Source organism: Onychomys torridus, chromosome 2, assembly GCF_903995425.1.
Source record: "Onychomys torridus chromosome 2, mOncTor1.1, whole genome shotgun sequence".
NCBI lineage: Eukaryota > Metazoa > Chordata > Mammalia > Rodentia > Cricetidae > Onychomys > Onychomys torridus.
The window spans coordinates 131,521,462-131,538,032 of record NC_050444.1 but is presented as its reverse complement, the minus strand read 5'-3'; the positions used below and the strand labels follow the sequence as shown (position 1 = coordinate 131,538,032).

The window sequence follows — 16,571 nt, the reverse complement described above, 5'->3', positions numbered from 1 at the left end:
CTACATGTTAACTAGTTAGGTCCTCAAAACAATGTAATGTCTGCTTTTTTCCTTTCGGTAAGAAAACTGAGAAATAAAGGAAGTCATTCAACATCATCCACCCTTCTTGAGCACAGGCAATCTAACTCCACAACCTGTTCTGTTAGCCATGATGAAGTAAACATGGAACTACTGGATCTGATGGATGCATTCAAAACTTTATCAGAGTAATTAGCCAGCATAACTCTACAAAGACAAGAGCCCTCCATAATGACAAGTCAGTAAACTCTGACATCTGCCTGGTTTCCTGGGCAACTGCTCGATGCAAACATAACTATCAAGTGCTCTGTAGCACTGTCACAGGAGGAGCAAGATGGGCTCATGAACTACAAGACAGCGTCTCACCATGGCACACGAATCATCTGTGTGGGGTTCTAAAGGAACACTTCTCTGCACAGCCCTCTGACACCATTCAAAGGCCTTTGTGTTTCTGAGTGTAAGAAAAGCCCCAGCAAAGCCTGGGCAATTAGAACCACTTTGCTCACTGCTCTTTTGATTCTCCAAGGCCCCTAGGCAGGTGCTAATGCATGAAACCCAATGCTGTTTCAGCCAACAGCAAAAGGAGTGCTGGGATTTACTAAAAGGATTTTATATTTTTAACATTTTATTTGTTTACTTACTTAGATTTATTTATTGCATATATATGTGACTGGGCCACATATAAAGGAGACACCACCAGCCGCCGCCATGAGAAGCAACATGTAAAGACACTGGTAAGCCATGAGCCATGTGGCAAAGTATAGATTAACAGAAATGGGTTAATTTAAGATAGAAAAAGTAGATAACAAACAGCCTGCCACGGCCATACAGTTTATAAGCAATATAAGTTTCTGTGTGCTTTCTTGGTTGGGTCTGAGCAACCATGGGACTGGCGGGTAAGAGAGATTTGTCCTGACTGGGCCAGGCAGGAAAACTCTAACTACATATATGTATATATGTGTATATGTACCTGTGGGTACATACAAACTTGGGTTCTCAGACTTGGCAGGCACCTTTACAGGCTGAGCCATCTTGCTGGCTCAAGAACACTTTTTCTTTTTCTTTTTTTTCTTTCCTTTTTTTTTTTTTTGTTTGTTTTGTTTTTTTCCAGGCAGGGTTTCTCTATGTATCCCTGGCTGTTGTGAAACTCAATATGTAGATTAGGCTGGCCTTGAACTCAGAGATCTGCCTGCCTCTGCATTCTGAGAACTATTCTTAAACTGGGAATGGTAGCACATGTCTTTAATCCCAGCACTGGAGAGGCAGAGTTACTTTCTTTTTAAATCTGTGACCTAGAAACACAGTAGCCATGAGAACTTTTAAACCCCCTCCCCACTCTGTGGTGATATTGTGTTCCCCGAAATATTGTGCACACTAATAAACTTATCTGGGGTCAGAGAACAGAACAACCACAATATTAAACATAGAGGATAGACAGTGGTAGCACACACCTTTAATTCTAGCATTCCAGAGGCAGAGATCTACCTGGATCTCTGTGTGTTCAAGGATACAGCCAAGCATGATGACTCACACCTTTAAAGGGAGCCTTTTTTAAAAAACCTTATTTATTTATTTATTTATTTATTTATTTATTTATTTATTTATTTATTTAGTATACAGAAGAGGGTGCCAGATCTCATTACAGATGGTTGTGAGCCAACATGTGGTTGCTGGGAATTGAACTCAGGACTTCTGGAAGAACAGTCTGTGCTTTTAATCTCTGAGCCATTTCTCCAGAAAGTGAGCCATGAAGACCAGAAACTAGAAGCATTTGATTTGGCTGGTTAAGTTTTTAGGCTTTTGAGCAACAGTTCAGCTGAGAGTAATTCTGGATGAGGACTCAGAGGCTTCTAGTCTGAGGAAACAGGATCAGCTGAGAAATTGGCAAGGTGAGGTAGCTGTGGCTTGTTCTGCTTCTCTGATCTTCCAGCATTCACCCCAATACCTGGCTCCAGGTTTGTTTTATTAACAAGATTCTTTAAGATTCATGCTACACCCCTCCAAGAATAACATTTACAAAATAACTAGTTTCCATCTTAGAAAACTTAACTCCCAAGCTTAGCTGCTAATATCCAAACAAGAGCACTGGAGCAGCTCCAAAGAGTAACAGTAAAACACAAACAGAGTGGGAGTCAATGCCTGAGTTATGATTCCAATAGCCCACGATTCCTCTTTGCCTCAGTTTCTTAATTATGCAAACAGACATAATGCTTAATCAGATTCATGTGAAAGTGCTTTGTAAAGAACACATTTCCCCCCAAACACCTCTCAATAACAATCCCAACTAGCCTGGGCCAGGGCCTATATAAATTCCCAGAAAGCAGATGGCGCCCACATAGTGATCAGGGTGTGGAAGATAAAATGAGGGGCAGTATTGTTATTCAGGAATACAAATGATGCTGCCCCGTTACTCTGAAAGCTACTTGGTCTGTTTGTATTAGAGAGGTCACCCTAAGCTTCTCAGAGCAGCTGAGTAAGCTGAAGGGCCCTTCTTGCTGCCATCTGCTCCCTTCCCAGACTCCTCTGGCAAATCAAGAGGTTTCCTTATATTAACCTCTAAAGAACAACTATGGCCCCTTTCTCAGCATCAGCCTTAGAAGGCAGCAGTCTCTGCTCTCGGTATTAACAACAGAGTTAAAGAACAAAGCCTCCCAAGTCCAGGCATTCACCTCTAGACATAACCTTACATCACCCAGTTTTCCAGTTTTGTTTTGTTTTTTAACTTGCAATCCTATAAGGGAATTAAGTTTATGTTTTTAAAGTTTCAGTTTTTTTAAACATTATTTTAGAAATATTTTATGTTAAAAAGAAAACACAAATTTCTCTGGAAAATTCATTTAGATATCTAACATACAGAAAATACAATCACTTTAAAGCAGTAATTGCACCAGGCATGATGGCACATACCTGTAATCCCCGCAGCACTTGGGACATGGAGACAAGTGGATCAGAAGTTCAAAGTCATTGTCACCATCAGCTACATAGTACATTTAAACCTAGCCTGGGCTTCATGAGACCTTGTCTCAAAACAAAAACAACAACATAAACATATCATATAGTAATTTTATTTTCCTGATAACCACTTTATGGTGCAAGAGCAAGTTATCTTGTCTACTGGTGGGTAACTAAGCAATTTGGAACTATATATCAGTAATCTCTTTGATGCACAGATTTGAAAGAAAATATCAGCCACCTCAAATAGCTCTCTGAAAAAACAGTGTGCACAGGATCTGCATCAGGTCCTCTGCATATATATAGTCTTCTAATTTAGTTTTTCTCAAGGGATTCCTGACTGTATGAATGAGTGGGTTTCTGATTCTTGTGCCTTTTCTCTGGCCCTTTTCCTTCTATTTTCCTTGTCCAACTCCAATGTGATAGTTTTAACTTTACCTTTTCTTCTTTCTTCTGAGACAGGGTTTCTCTGTGTAGTTTGGTGCCTATCTTGGATCTCATTCTGTAGACCAGGCTGGCCTTGAACACACATAGATCTGCCTGGCTCTGCCTCCTGAGTGCTGGCTTATTTTATCTTCTTATATTTTATTTTGTTGCATTTTCTTATTATCTCTTAAAAGCCTGTTCTTTTCTAATGAGATACAGAAAGGGAGTGGATCCTGATAGGAGGGGTGGTGGGGGGAACTGGGAGGAGTAGAGGGAGGAGAAACCATAATCAGGACATATTATTTGAGAAAAAGAATCTATTTTCAATAAAAGGAAAAAGACCAGCATGCCTATGCACAAGGTATATACGTTGCCAAAATAGGTATTATAGTCCAACACTACCACTTGGGTTCTGTGTGCATATATGTATATCACACATATACATACACACACACACACACACACACAACACACACACACACCAGGACAGGCTGGCCTCAAACTCCCTATGTGACTGAGGAAGGTCTTAAACTTGTGTGTGTATGCAAGATAGACAGGCAGACACATGTACACACACCAGGCTGGCCTCAAATTCCCTAGGCAGCTGAGGAAGATCTTGAACGTCTGATCCTCCTGCCTCTACTTGGGATTACATGCGTGTGCCACCATGCTCTATCCATTCAGTGCTACAGATAGAATTCAGGGGTTTGTGTATGCTAGGTAAGCGTTTTACCAACTGAACGACATGCCCAGGCCCCTACCTAGGTTCTTAATTCAAACAAAGACAAAGGCAACATATAATTGTAATCTTATTTCATAAACGATCATGCTCCATTCAGGAGTCTGCATCAATAGGGTAGAGGGTATTAATAAAACCTGCTTGTCAAAGGAAAACAATATACATAGCTATTTTTGACTAACCACACATTGAATGATCAAATGTCTATTTTTGAGTCTTCAACATAGTATTCAGATTTGTTTATTTATTTTCGAGACAGCACTTCTCTGTGTAGCCTTGGCTATCTTGAAACTTACTCTGTAGACCAGTATGGCCTTAAACTCACAAAGATTTGTCTGCCTCTGTCTCCTGTGCTGGAATTAAAGGTGTGTGCCACCACCTCCCGGCCAGATTTATTTTTTGATACATATTTATTACATATTTGTGAATGTTTTGTCTCAGGTATGTGTGTGGCTGGTGCCATGGAGTTCAGGAGAGGGTGTCTGATCTCCTGGAACTGGAGTTATAGATGGTTGTGAGCCATCATGTAGGTGCTGGGAACTGACCTCAAGTCCTCTGCAAGAACAGCTCATGCCCTTAACCACTGGGCCAGCTCTACAGCCCTCAGATTTATTTTGAAAGCAGTATATTTACTTAAAAGCTAAGTGTCTAGTGCACACTTATAATCAGCATTGAGGCTATGGCAGGAGGATCCTGCGTCAGAGACCAATTTGGGCTCTATTATGAGACTCTGTCTCAAACAAAAGAAAACTCACAGAAACCATTTTCTGTGAGGAAAAGGAGTTCCTTCAGGGTGGATATGATCAAGATACATTGTATACATCTATGAAATTGTTGAAGAGTAAATAAAAGATTTTTTAAAAGACTTCCTGTTACTTCTTTGAGATTGTGTATACTGAATTAAGTCACTAAAATATACTACAATTATAGTTAAATGAAATATATATAATGTGTCCATGTGTTTAGGCAGTGTCTGCCATACCAGTGTACTAAAAATGTTATCATTTTAGTGTTCTGACAATAACTCTAGCTGCCCCCCTTATTTTCATCTCATTTCAAGGACTCCTTGTTTCATGCAGATTCTAGCCTCAAATTATCTAAAAAAAATGCCTATGCATAAGCATTATATGAATTTTAATTAAGTTCTTATGAAATAAAAGCATAATTTTCAGATGATCTTAACCCTCATCTTTTCTAAACTTCATGACATTTCATTTCCAATATGGCCTTTTTAATATATGCAGATGAATGCAAATCCCACACAACATTCTTTATTTAAGTATTTCATACATGGTAAGAACAACATTCCTAACATTTATAGCATTTTGGTCAGGGCCTCATAGCACCCTTTGGCTCTCTATTCTTTTGTTCCATCTCACAAATTGACCTGTGTGGGGTAGCAAGAATGTCAACACAAATTCAATTGGGACAATCCTTTTCATTCTGATAGAAACTGGAGCAAAATCACTTTTTATACTGTGTATAGTAACCTGATTCCAAACAAAAACCACCCAGATAAAAGGCATTCTCTAAGTTTTTACTGGGGTTCTAAATGCATCCACATCATTTGGATATGAGCAGTTCTTCACGAGAAAAATCTCGAGTGTTAGCAATTCTTCTGAGTCAAAATTATAGCACTCCACAATCCCATCAACTGGCCAGCAACTCCTTACCTTCTCCCACGGCTTTTTAAAAAATTAATTAATTTATTTATCTTACAGGAATGCCTTGCTGCTCTAACCTCAACAGCAGTGGTTCTCAACGTAGGGGTCGAATATGAGATATCCTGTATATCAGATATGTACATTATGATTCATAACAGTAGCAAAATTACAGTTATGAAGTAGCAATGAAATAATTTTATGGTTGGGGATCACCACTGTATCGGGCTTTCTTTGGGGCCACCAACCAGCTCACAAATCATGACATGGAGACTTATTATTAGTTATGAATGCTCAGCCTCATCTTATACTTGTCCCACTGGTTCTTATAAACTTAACCTGTTTCTCTTCATCTATGTTTTGCCCTGGGGCTTTTTACCTTTCTTTCATTCTGTGTGTCCTACTCCAAGTCTGTCTGGCTGGCCCCGGGCATCTCCTTCTCTCTCTCTTTTGTTCTCTCTCATACTCTCTGTCTGCCAGCCCCACCTGTCCCTCTGCTGCCTAGCTATTGCCCATTTGGCTTTTTATTAGACTAGTCAGGTGCCTTAGGCAGGCAAGGTAAAACAGCAACACATCTTTATATAATTAAACAAATGCAGCATAGACAAATGTAACACATCTTTGCCTAGTTAAAGTAATATTCCATGGTCTGGAGAGATGGCTCAGCGGTGAGATGGCTCAGCGGTTAAGAACACTGGCTGTTCTTCCAGAGGTCCTGAGTTCAATTCCCAGCAGCCACATGGTGGCTCACAACCATCTGTAATAAGATCTGGCTCCTTCTTCTGGCTTACAGGGATACATGCAAACAGAACACTGTATACATGATAAATAAATAAATCTTTTTAAAAAAGTAATATTCCATAGTGTTCCACACAACACGAAGAACTGTATCGAAGGTCACAGCACTAGGAAGGTTGAGATCCACTGCCACAGAGGCTCTTTCTCATGTGCACTAGTCTTGGTTGTGTGTGTGCACTCTGCTTCTTTAGAAAGAGTCCTTAACATTTTAGAAATCTAAATCTAAATAGTGAATTATGCATTTATAGGTTCTCATTTTCATGTATATTTTTTTAATGTATTAAGTATACAGTGTTCTGCCTGCATGTATCCCTGCATGCCGGAAGAGGGCACCAGATCTCATTACAGATGGTTGTGAGCCACCATGTGGTTGCTGGGAATTGAACTCAGGACCTCTGGAAGAACAGTCAGTGTTCTTAACCACTGAGCCATCTCTCCAGCCCCCTCATGTAATTTTAAAAGTACCTTTTAAAACATTTATTTTGTGTGAATGTGGGTGGGGGTAATGAGCAGGTGCCCTGGAGTGTGTGTCAAGGTCGGAAGACTACTTATGGGAGTCAGTTCTTTCCTTCTGCTGTGTGGGTCCTAGAGACCAAATTCAGGTGACCAGGCTTGCTCAAACAAGTGCCTTTACCCATTGAGCCATCTCATTGGCCCCTAAACTGTGAATCATACATTTATAGTTCTCATGTTCAAGTGACACTTTTATTTTAAATCATTTTTAACACTTACTCATGGGAAGGTTATGAATGTACGTACATGCTACAGCCACGTGTGGAGGCTAGAGAACAATTTGTGGGCCTCTGATTTCTCTTTCCACTGTTTGGGTCCCAGAGATAAAACTCAAGTTGTCAAGCTTGGCGGCAAGCACCTTTACCCACTGAGCCATCTAGCTGGCTCAATTTTTCTTTCTTTAAATGAAGTTTAAAACAGTCATGAGCTAAGCTAAAGTGCAATTTGCTCTGACCTGATTTCAGAACGACAGATTAGAGCTCCAAAAATACATGGGCATTGGGGGAAAAAGAATTCATAGAAATGAGTTGTAGATTCAGACTCACTTACTGGAGTACCTGTGGGAAAAGTAAAAAGTCTAGCTGAAGTTTCCTCCATCTAATTTATGTCTAGTTTTGAGAATATCTCCAAGAACAGCAAGGAGGTTCCTGAGATCAAGAATACAGAGGATGGCTGGTGAGATGGCTCAGTGGGTGAAGATGCTTGCCAAACAACTCCCATAATTTGATTCCAATCCCTGAAACCTGCATAAAGGTGGGAAGAGAGAACTGACTCCAGAAACCTCCTCTTACCTGCACACATGGGCTGTAGTACATGCACCCCTGCAGCAGTAGTAGTAAGTAAAACACACACACACACACACACACACACACACACACACACACACACACACAGATACACACACAGACACACACACACACACACACACACACACACACACACACAGATGTTTTTGGAGGCAACCATAAGCAGAGTCTTAAGGTTAATGGAAAGACACTGACCTGAGCAGTAGCTAAAGGTAAAAAGTTCAGAGTCCATGGAGCTCAACAACAGATAACCAGTCTCTGCACCAAAATATTATTCAGGTAAAATATTAGCTTTTTCCTCATGCATAAACAGTGTGTGGGGGGGAAACAAACTAAGTTTTTAAAAACAGAAGTAATCCTAAAATTTAGTAATCATTTGAAAGAATGACACTGAGATACATCAATGTCCACCAGGAATAGAGTATTTATACATTTTTTTCCCCGAGTGAAAAGTAGTCTTAATGACAAAAAGGAGTGGTAAGTGTTGTAAGGGCAAGAACAGAGCTGTCAACCAAGGCTTGGGTGAGGGCAGCTTTAGGAAGACTTCCAGGCAGTAGTGATATTTACCTGTTAATCTGTGGTGCTGGAGATCATACCTAGGACCTTGGGTGTGCTAGGCAAGTGCTCTACTACTGAGTTACATTACCAGCAGTTCGTTCTTGAAAGGTGAGTAGGAAAGATGCATCGTTTGGCCATCAACATGAGAAAAGTTATATATAGAGACAAACACAGTAGTCAGAGTGCCCAGGTGAGGCACTATGGAAATGAGGACAGGAAGTGGAAAGTTAAGTATAGAAAGGAAATAGCAGTGAGAAAGCCTGGCAGCAAGAAATACTGTACAGTATAGTAACTGTGCTCATTTTCCATTACTGCTGTAGCAATTATTAAGAACTTAGTGACTAAAAGCAACACAAATATTAATTTACAGGTCTGAAAGTCAGAAGTCTGAAACATCTCACTGGGATCAAGTCGGTGTCATCAAAGTTACATTCCTCTGGAGGCTAGAGGGAAAATTCTGTTCCTTGCCTTTTCCTTGGCTCATGGTGGGAGTCAGTTCTCTCCCTCCATCATGTGGGTCCCAAGGAATGACCAAGAAGGTAGGCTTGGTGGCAAGCACCTTTACAGGCTGAGCCATATCACAAGCTCTCTACAGGAATTTTAAAATTAATTTATCCCAAAACTTGCTTGGCTTCTGACTAAGTTATACTGAATCTATACATCAACTCAGAAGAATTGAAATTCCACCAAATAATGTCCTCTGATTCAAGAAAATAGTGTGCCTCTAATATTTAGGTCTTTGTTTATTTAAACGTTCTTATAGTTTTCACATTTATGAGCTCTTTTGCTCACAAATCTTGTTTGTTATTTGTAAGTGTTATTGGATTATAATATAAATTTAAAACATTTTTATTGCATGCAAACATGGGCATCCATACATGCACACATAGGTAAACATGCCATGGTGAGCATATGGAGGTCAGAGACAGCTTTGTAGAGTTGGTTCTCTCCTTTCACCTTTTATGTGGGATTGAATTCAGGCTTGAGCCGCAAGTGCCTTTACCTGCTAAGCCATCTTGATGGCCCTAAATATCAATCTTTGATTATTCCTTGCTAGTATGTACAAATATAGTTGATTTTATGTATTGGTCTAATAACTTGCAACCTTACTTGTGGTATTGTGTTCCCAAGAATATTGTGCAGGCTAATAAACTTATCTGGGGTCAGAGAGCAGCACAGCCACAATATTCAACATGGGGATAGGCAGTGGTAGCACACGCCTTTAATCCTAGCATTCCAGAGACAGAAATCCCCCTGGATCTCTGAGTTCAAGGCCACATTAGAAACAGCCAAGCATGGTGACCCATGCCTTTAATCCCAGAAACCCAGCCGTTAATCCCAGGGAGTGACCGCAGAAAGAGAAAGATTATATAAGGTGTGAAGACCAGAAACTAGAAGCTTTGGGCTAGTTAAGCATTTGGCTGGTTAAGCTTTTAGGCTTTGGAGCAGCACAGTTCAGCTGAGAGCAACTGGGATGAGGACACAGAAGCTTGCAGTCTGAGGAAACAAAACCAGCTGAGGAACTGGCGAGGTGAGGAAGCTGTGGCTTGTTCTGCTTCTCTGATCTTCCAGCAGTCACCCCAATAACTGGCCTCAGGTTTTATTTTTATTAATAAGACTATTTAATATTCCTGCTACACTTACTAAATATATTTATTAGATCTATTAGCTCTTTTCTAGATTCCACTGGATATTTTACATAGGCGATTGTGCCGTTAGCAAATTATAATTTTTCTTTCCCAGGTAGAAGTCATCTCCCTTCCCACTACTTGGTTTATTATAATACTGGCTAGAACATCCATATAATATTAATAGAAACACAGAATGGAAATTCTTCACTTTTTACATAAATGTTTGTTATATATATGATATGTGTATGTGTGGGGGGTACGTGTTATGTGTATGCATGTGGTGCCCAGAGGACAACTTTCAACAGTTGGGTCTCTCCTTCTGCCATGTAGGTCCCAGGATCAAACTCTGGCTGTTAAGCTTGGCATTTGATTACCCTCTGAGCCCTCCCACCTTACTCTTGATTTTGAGGAGAAAATGTAAGCCGCCTGAGCCACAAACGTGTGGTCAGACCCCTCCTGCAAGGACCTCTAACTGCCAGTTTCATCCCCAGAATGCTCTAACTGCTGAACCCTGCCTCCATCCTACAGAGTAAAAAGCCCAATCTTTGGACATGAAATCCCACCATTTCCACCCTGGAAAGCTTCACCCTGAAAAGGTCCACCCCCTCCCCAAGAAGCTCTATATAAGCTCTCTATCTGGTTCAGTTTGCTGCTGAGTCTTGCTCTAGCAGAGGCAGCCACCCTCTTGGTTTTTTCCCTCCCAATAAATCTCTTGTGTGAGGTTTGTTGTGTGGTGTGACTTTGTGGTATTCCTTGGCTCCTGGCTGCCAGGATGCCTTTCCATCTAAGCTATAATGCTTATAGAAAACATGCAGGGTTTTATCATTATGTATGATTTTAGCTATAGCTTTTTTTGGTAACTGTTCTATAATAGGAAGAGAAGAATTCCTATTTCTAGTTATTTGGGGGTTTGGGCTTTTTTTTTCAGATTGAAAAAGATTTAAATGAAGAATAAATGTTAGATTTTTGTCAAAAGTCTTTTCTGAGTCAACTTCACAGGGTTTCCTTTTGTAGCTTGTAAATATAGTGAGTCAACTGACTAAGATTTGTTACATGTATTAACTGACTCATAATTTACATTTTAAAGGGTACTGAGATAAATTCACATAATATGAAATTCACTATTCAGATTTATTTTCTGTTACTATGGATTTGTCTATTCTTAATATATCATATAAATGGAACCATTTAATATGTGGCCTTTTGTATGTGTAGCATAATGCTTTCAAGATTCATCCTTTTGGTTTTTGGTTTTGTTTGAGACAAGGTCTCTCCAAGTAATCTTAGCTGGCCTGGAAGTTGCTATGTAAGCCAGGCTGGCCTCAAACTCACAGAGATCCACCTGCCTTCTGCCTTGGCCTCTTGAGTGCTGGGATTAAATGTGTGCACCATTGCTGGACAGTAGTGGCATACACCTTTAACCCCAGCACTTGGGAAGCAGATGCAGGTGGATCTCAGTGAGTTTGAGCACTGACTGGTCTACAGAGCGAGATCCAGGACAGCCAGGGCTGTTACACAGAGAAACCCTGTCTCAAAAAAACAAAACAAAATAAAAAGCATGTACCATTATGCTCAGCAAGGGTCATCCTTTTTGTAACATGTAACAATACTTCATTCTTCCCCTTTTAAAGTAAACCCATTTTTAGTAATTTGGACATTTTCATACATTGATCACAGTCACACACCCCCATTGTCTTCTTTTGCTCCTCCTTTTTGCTCCTCTTAGGCCCCGTCCCTTCCTTTTCCCACATTATCCATTTCTGCTTTTATGTATTTTTAATTAAAAAATTATTTTATGTGTATGAGGGTTTTGCCTATACATACACACACACACACACACACACACACACACACACACACACACACACACACACACATATATATATCTGAGTACCATGTGTATGCCTGGTACTCATGGAGGCCAGAAGAGGAAACATTGGATCCCCTTAGACTGGAGTTCCAGACAGTTATAAGCTGCCATGTAGGTGCTGGCAATCAAACCTAAGCCTTCTGGAAGAGCAGTCAATGCTCTTAACTGAAGAGCCATTTCTCCAGCTCTGTATTTTTAATTTTGTAGTTGCATTTAAAAAAATCTCTCTCTCTCTCCCTCTGCTCCCTTCTCTTACGTTTCATTTTTCAAACATTTATTTATTTATTTTGTGTGTATGAGTGCAAGCTGTGCAAAACACAGCATGTGCAGAGGTCAGAGGCCAATTTGTAGATGTGGCTTTCTCCTTCCACTATTTGGGTTCAGAGCATGGAACTCACAGCTTCTTTACCCACTGAGCCATCCTGCTGGCCAGTACACAGTAAGTTATCAATGGCAATTGTTAAAGTTCATATGACAGCACTCATATCTTCTGCTTTTGTGAACATGGAGCAAATATTCTTTTCCCTATTCTTCTCAGGAAGTGTGTGTGTGTGTGTGTGTGTGTGTGTGTGTGTGTGTGTGTGTGTGTAAAGCCTAGAACACCACATATAAAACAAACATTAAAAAACCCTGAAATGTAGAAACCAGAGGTCAGGCTAACTAGATCTAGACCCAAGAAAGGTAAGGATTGTAAGATGTCTGAGTTTTCTATTTTATCCCTCACGTACCTCAGAACTGGAGATAAAGGAAGTGGCAACCCAGAAATGTCCACAAATACTCAATTTTTTTTTAAAAATTTTGCTCTTTGTAGTCAAAAAAAAAAAATGGAAAGAACAAAGATCAGTACAAGATACTTAAAACAATATACTCTCCTCCAGATGAGCAGCACAGAGACCACTGCAACCTCATCCCCCTGCTGGAGTGCATGTCACATGAAGCTTCCTGGGGACTTAGGCCTTTCACTGCACAATGGCCTTTTGCCGTTCTAAGTCTAGCACCAGCAGCCATGAAACAAACAGTAAAGAGGCAGTTCTGCTCTTCTAATTCAGCATGGGACAGCAGCAGGGAATCAGGGCTTCTACATCCACTGGCAATAATGCGCTCCTCTCCTACTTCTGCAGTGTCAGAGGCGGTATTAAAACAGAGGTCCATATAAAAACTGGACTCTCAGCTCACTGGAGGAGTGATTATCTAGGATGCTTCATTTGATTCCCACGCCACAGCCACAGCTACCCCTCCACACACATCAGAACACATTAAAAAATAATGAAGAGCCGGGAGTTGGTGGCGCACACCTTTAATTCCAGCACTCGGGAGGCAGAGGCAGGCGGATCTCTGTGAGTTCAAGGCCAGTCTGGTCTACAAAGCGAGTTCCAGGAAAGGCACAAAGCTACACAGAGAAACCCTGTCTCGAAAAACCAAAATAATAATAATAATAATAATAATAATAATAATAATAATAAAGATAAGTATCCAGGGTTTTATAATGCTCCAAATGTCCAGATTTCAATGGAAATCAATTGTTTTAAGAACCAGGAAAATCTCAACCTGAATCAAAAGATAATCAGTAGATATCAACACCCAAATGACAGATGTTAGAACCTAACAAAGCTTTTTAAAATTTGATTACACTTTTATTTATTTTGTGTGCATATGTGTATAGTAGGGTTCAGGAACGCTATTGCACACAAGTTCAGGTCAGAGGACACCTTAGGGAGGAAGTCTCTCCTCCCACCATATGAGTTCTGGGAATGATGCTCAGGTTGTCAGGGGTGGCAGTAGGTGCCTTTACCAGCTGAGCCATCTTGCTGACCTCTTGACAAAAGGAGCCATATTAAAAATACTTCAACAAGCAATTACAAATGCACTTAACACGTTTTTTAAAAATAGAAACTGTCAACAAAGAAATACAAAAAAATGTAAAAAACCAAGTTGAAATTGGAGAACTGAAAATACAATCCTGAAATAAAAAATTCAATGGACAGACTGAACACCATACTAGCTGGGGCAGAGAAAAGAAATCAAGGACTGGAGAGATGGCTCAGAGGTCAAGAGTACTGGCTGTTCTTCCAGAGGTCCTGAGTTCAATTCCCAGCACCCACATGGTGGCTCACAACCATCTATAATGAGATCTGGTGCCACCTTCTAGCCTGCAAGGATACATGTTCCAGGACAGCCAGGGCTGTTACACAGAGAAACCCTGTCTCAAAAAAAAACAAAAAACAAAAAATTTCATGAGGGGCCAAAATTGTTCAGCTGGTAAAAGGTGCCTGAGGCATGGCTATTTATTTATCCCATATAATGAACTACATTCTGCCACATTTTACTTTACTTGAAAGTTTCAGAAAATATCAACCAAGGGTGGACAGAGATCATTCAGCAGTTTTGAGTGTATACTAGTCTTTCAGGGAACCTGAGTGGCTCCTAGGACCTAATGGCTCACAACTGTAATTCCAGCACCCAGGAATCCTTAGATTATGAGAGTACCTGAAAACACACACAAGTGTACGTGCACACACACAATTAAAAAAATAAATAATATCAATGTATAAGGCCATATCCAGAGAAATAGTATTACAAAGTGTCAAAGAAAACTGAATGTTGAACCTTAGACTACAGCTGCTTGGATAGTCAAACCTGTAAAAATACTTTCCAAAGAATTCCTGTATGTGCAGAATTCTCTGGAGTTCCCTTCTCAAAGCAGTCTTGAAGCAGGCTTTCTTGGACCGCCAGCCCCCAAATCATGACACAGACACTTATTACTACTTATGAATGTTTGGCCTCAGCTTAGGCTTGTTTGTAGCTAGATTTTTTAAAAAAATTAACCCATTTCTATTCCTCTGTGTGCTGCCCTGAGGCTTGTTTACCTCATCTGTGTACTGTCCTTCCTGCTTCCTCCATGTCTGGCTGGCTGGCACCTGGCTAGCTGGCTGGCTCCCCTTTTCTCTCTGGCCACCAACCTCACCTATCGCCTCCTCTGCCTAGCTATTGGCCATTCAGCTTTTTATTAGACCAATCAGGTGCCTTAGGCAGGTAAAGTGAAACAGCAACACATCTTTACATAGTTAAATAAATGCAACATAAACAAACGCAACACATCTTTACATAGTTAAACAAATATTCTATTCCACAACAGTCTCTTTCAAACTCTCCATACACACACACACACACACACACACACACACACACACACGTGCACACACACACACACACACACACACACACACACGCACACGCACACGCACGTATGTATAAGGAAATTTATTTAAAGGACTTACAGGCTACAGTCCAACAATGGCTGGCTATGAATGGAAAGTCCAAGAATCCAGCAGTTGCTCAGTCCTACAGGGCTGGGTGTCCCAGCTGGTCTTCTCTTTTTTAAAAAAAGATTTATTTACTTATTATGCATACAGTGTTCTGCCTGAATGCCAGAAGAAGGCATCAGACCTCATTATAGATGGTTGTGAGCCACCATGTGGGTGCTGGGAATTGAACTCAGGACCTCTGGAAGAGCAGCTTGTGCTCTTAACCTCTGAGCCATCTCTCCAGATCTCTCTCTCTCTTTTTTTTCTTAAGAAATCTTTTTTTTAAAGATTTATTTATTTATTATGTATACAGCATGTATGACTGCAGGCCAGAATTGGGTACCAGATATCTCATTACAGATGGTTGTGAGCCATCGTGTGGTTGCTGGGAATTGAACTCAGGACCTCTGGAAGAGCAGTCAGTGCTCTTAACCTCTGAGCCATCTCTCCATCTGCCCCAAGCTGGTCTTCTGTAATCCTAAGAAGTAGGCTCCAGAGCCAGTGAAGGAAAGGATGAAAGATGTGCTGACAAGGCGATACAAGCAGGTGAAGAACGAACACACGCCCTTCCTTCTTCCTTTGTCCTTACTTAAGGTTCCAGCAGAAGGTGTGGCCAAGATTAAAGGTGTGCCTTCCCACCTCAAGATCTGGATTAAAGGTGTGTGTCATCCAGCCTCAAGATCCAGATCAAAAGTACGCCCTCCATTTCTGGACTATAGTTCATCCCAGATATAGTCAAGTTGACAACCAAGAACAGCTATCACAGGTACCTTGAAATTTCTTTTACCAGATTAATTAATCTGTTACCTTTAAATTTAGCTTCTCAGGCATGTAGAAAAATTTCTGGCCAGAATGCAATGATCATTAGTCTAATTCTCCAGTACCCACTGCAATCTGGAAAACTGAGAGCCTAGACATTAATATCTGTCTTCTATCAACATTCTGGTCTTCTGAGCTCCTATCAGAATTTGTCACTAAATTACACTAACATAATTCTAGGCTTTTCCTAACTTGCTTCTCCAAATTTTTCCTAATTCCTCCCATAAACCAGTCCTCAAGGCTTTTGAACCATGTGGTAAGGAAGAGCGACATCAATGACTCCCTCTCTCAGAGCCAGTTTTCTGTTAGCACGGTGTTGCTATAATAAAATACCCCAGGAAAAGACATAAGGGAGGGTGGATTTATTTAGGCTCCTGGTTTCAGACATGATGGTCACTGGCTCCATTGCTCTGGGTGGGTGTGCAGTGAGACAGAACACAATCTGGAAAGGGATGGTTTCAGAATGCTGCTCACA

General features: G+C 40.6%; 1 protein-coding gene across 1 annotated transcript in view; it reads right to left on the bottom strand.

The window, feature by feature from the left end:
- The window catches only part of Zswim5 (zinc finger SWIM-type containing 5), a 110,003-nt gene that overhangs the window by 47,074 nt on the left and 46,358 nt on the right, over positions 1–16,571 (bottom strand). The window lies entirely within an intron of this gene.